Source organism: Nestor notabilis, unplaced genomic scaffold (assembly GCF_000696875.1).
Source record: "Nestor notabilis isolate BGI_N333 unplaced genomic scaffold, ASM69687v1 scaffold307, whole genome shotgun sequence".
Lineage (NCBI taxonomy): Eukaryota > Metazoa > Chordata > Aves > Psittaciformes > Psittacidae > Nestor > Nestor notabilis.
The window spans coordinates 1,710-5,668 of NW_009935880.1; positions in this window are offsets into that span (position 1 = coordinate 1,710).

Below are 3,959 nucleotides of genomic sequence, written 5' to 3' on the forward strand. Positions count from 1 at the left end.
CCGATTTCCCTTCCATCACATAAACTCACTTGTTGGATTAACAACCCTGGATTGGGTGGGGGGACGAGGAAAACATGTTGCAGAGCGTGCTGGAAGGGGGGTGGGAGGAAATGACCATTTAATTTTGCAGAGTCTCTGCTACCACATTGTTAAATGATGCTTAATATCAAAACGTGATGTGCTGTTATGGGCACATCACAGATTCCCTTTCTCCTTCTTTAGATTGTTTAGGAAATCCTAATCTGATCAGAGACCGAGTGCAGTCACTGCTGATTGAAATAGAGAAAACCAACCCCCAAACCTTCATTTTCTATTCTTAATTCCCTTCCCCTCTAACCCTTCAGCATCATTTCATCCAACATCAGATCTGTGGCCACGCAGCGGGTCTGGTTGCAGGGAGGAGGGAGGTGAAAGGGGATGGTTACAGGAGCTGATGGTGCACGGGGAGCGGCGCCGGCGTGGACCAGGAGATGCGGGATCCTTGATGAGCTCCTCTGCAGCCTCCAACAATCCGGCTGGAGACAAAGGGATCTTTCCTCCTTGTGTTTTGGGTTTGGGAGAGATGCAGCCGCTTATCGCAAGGAGATTAAAGTGGCGAACACGCCTTCCAGCGGAAGTCACTGATTTGGACCGGAGTGATGCAGTTGCCATGGCGACCTTGGTTTCCTGGGAAACCCCCAAAGGTTGTCATGGCATCCCTTCTCCCATCCCCCCTGGGCCTCGCTCTTCCCGCAAAAAAACCTTTCCAGATGGTTCCAGCCCCGTCATCCCACAGGACACCACAGCTCGGCCCCACTACGTGACCCCATCCCAGCACTCCATCCCCAGGCCATGGCCCCAATGTGGCTTCCCTCTGCTGAATAAAGCTCCCGTAGGCAATAAGCACACCCCAAACCCACCCTACCTGCAGAGGAGCTCACACCTTGGCACTGACATTTGGGGATGGAGCCTCATCTGCAAGCACCAAGAACAACCTGCGCCCCATGTATTCCCTAAATCCCATGTGAAATGGCTCTGAGCAGCCAGCGGGAAAGCTCAGCTGAGAAACTCCGGCAGCTTTTGGAAACCAGATGTGTAAAGAGCAGGATGGAAAAGTAACCAAACCCCTGCCGAAATAAACACACCGGCTTCATCCTTACGTGTGCACCAGGGGCCACGGGACATCTGATGGGATCAGGTGAGCTTTGCACGGGGTAGTGTTTCATAGCACCATGAAGTAATGTTGATTTTGGGGACAAACCTCGTGCTTTCCACTGCTTAGCTTTATTTTTCCACTCCCCCTGCTGCTCTGGGATATTTCTGTGTTAAAGTGGGATAACATCCTCTAGGTCCTCTGATTATATTTGCTTTTTTAGTGCTACACACAGAAGGAAAACCCTGCTGCCTGTTTCTTTTGCAGCTGGATTTCTTCGATTCTGGTGCTAAAAAGGTTCTTTGCAGTGGTTTAATGCTTCAATCTGACCCCTGCCGTCGAAGCAGGCTGAAGACAGTGCCTTGGCTCCAGCTCTGCTCTGTTCTGCCCAGGTTTGGGTTAAATAAAACCAGTTTCCCTCAAGGCAACGTCCTGCACAGGGCTGGTAAATACCTTCTTATGACAAAGAGAGTTTTGACCCCAACCTGTGTGAGTCAAACCTTTCCCACATGTGTGGAAAGGGGAATTTGTCCTCAGAGATGCTATCCATGCTGGAATCAGAGTTTAGTTGGGATTTTATCCACATTTAAAGGATCAGGACATTTTGTAGTACTCTGCCTTAGCCCCAGTTAATAAACCCCTTACAACCAGAAAAAACATCAGAGCAGCTTCTTGGCTTATGGTATGTGACAGCTTTATTTGGACTACTGTAGTTTTCAATGATCTAACAAATGGTCTTTATGAGGGAGATGCTCTGGAGGTAACAAACCTGGGATCCCTTCTGGAATGACTGGGATCCTTTGTCTGGGATAACTGGGAACACCCCAGCGTGCAAAGGCAGTGGACTGAAATGTCATTCCTGCCTACAAGCTCCCACTTCTTATTGTTATTAAAGCTGTCCCCCAATCCTATTCCTAAAAGGAGGATTTGAGTTTAAAAGCAGTGGAAACAGCCACACTTGGGATTGTGTCTGCCTGTTCCCTGTGGCAGGAAACCACACGTTCTCCTGGAAGTGGCACAGCAGTTTTTGGTTTCTCTGCCATCTAAAATAAGCAGAAACCTTGCAGGTTGCTGTTTGCTTTCCTGACAAATCCCTGCCTTACTTTGTAGGGGCAGAGTCATTTCCAATGGGTTTTATTGACAGTAAAAGATGCTGTTTGGGAGACGTGGCAAGGAAACCTCTTCATGCACTGGAGCAAAATGGCTTAGGGTGACGTGTCCCTGCCCATGGCAGGGGGTTGGAAAGGGATGATCTTAAGGTCCTTTCCAACCTAAACCATTCCATGATTCTATGTTTCTACGAAAAGGCATTTTGCTCCAGTGCCAAATGCTATCACTAACAAACATGAAGGCATTGCTGCTCTGTCTTTGAGATGCACCCCAAAAACGGGCAGTGGAAACCCAGGGATATCCTTCCCATTTCTGTCTGCTTCTTCCCTTTGTGCTGCCCTGTGAGGTACCATTCAGTCTGTCAGCTTCTCTTGAACTGCCTCCTGCCTGTGTTGTGCCAGGAATTGGAGAGATCACTGAAAGATTGCTCTCTTTGCAGCCAGCTGCTTATTTAACCTCCTTTGCTTTCTTGCAGTGTGCCTCCTATTAGGACCTAGGACTGTTTTAACCATCAGTGGGGAGTTACAGATGAGCCTCAGCCTTTGCAGCATGCTGGACTCGCCTGTTTCTAATGTGCTTAGAGGGGCAGCATTAGGAGATTAGTATTAGTGGAGCTGCCTGCCTGCTGTCTGCAAGGAGAAGGGCTTGCCTAGACTCAGCTTATTACATTAGATGGAGGAAAGTGCATTACTGAAAGCTGCTGGCTGACATTTCAGATTGCACAGGGAGCAAGCAGGGGGAAGGCAGGGTCCCTGAAGTGTGTGGACTGTGCGTGGACTCCTCAGCCTGTTGTCTGCATGTGCAGCGTGGCAGGGATGGTCTCTGAAATGTCCTTCTCCTCCCCTGTCCTTCCTACCTGTCATCTAAGAGACAAGGTGACACTGCTGCACCTAGGGATGGCAGCAGGCAGATCCCGCCCTAGAGATGCAGCCCCTGGAGGCTTTATATATTTGGTTTATATACGGGCACTGGGTGATACAGAGCCTTGTACAGCCTCCTACCTCCTTTCCTAGGTTCCTGTCCCTTTCCCTCTGCTTCTATTTTAGGACCTGTTCCCCTATTTCAGCCGTGGATGCCACCTCAGAACACATCCTTGGTAGAAGGGGATGCAGGGGACACACAGCAACACTAACCCTGGCCCCTCCACTTGGTTCTTTGACACTGTCACCTTTTTCTCCTGTTATTTACCCTTCTTGTGTGTGTTTTCAGGCCTGACTTCTGTTGTTCTCCAGCACAATGATGCCCTTCAGGTGCTTGGGGTGGAGCAGGGCAGAATCCATGCCACCCTATGTGTGGACACTAACAAGGGCTGGAGATATCTCTTTCCTCCAGGAGGGTTAAATTTCTTCCCAGGCAATTGTTCCTGCTCCATCACTGGACAAAAGAAGTTGGTTTCTGTTGTCAATCCCCACTTTATGGACAGTTCAACAGAGGCAAAGGGCAGACAAGGGCTTCCCAAGCAGAAGGGAAGGAGCAATCCAGAGCTCACCAGCAGTGCAGGGGTGTCTCCTGGCAGAGCTCTAGGGCAGGCAAAGGGTCTCTTGCAGTGGTTGGTGTGTACAGAGTGTTCTACATGAAATCTGTTTAATTGTGTAGTTTGGAGCCCTCTTCCTGCCAAGCTTTTAAAATCTGCATATCTTGGTGCGGGCACATGGAGGCTCCCAGCACAACCCATGCTTTAACAAGTGATCTCTGGTGTGCTGCAAAGCTGTGAGTG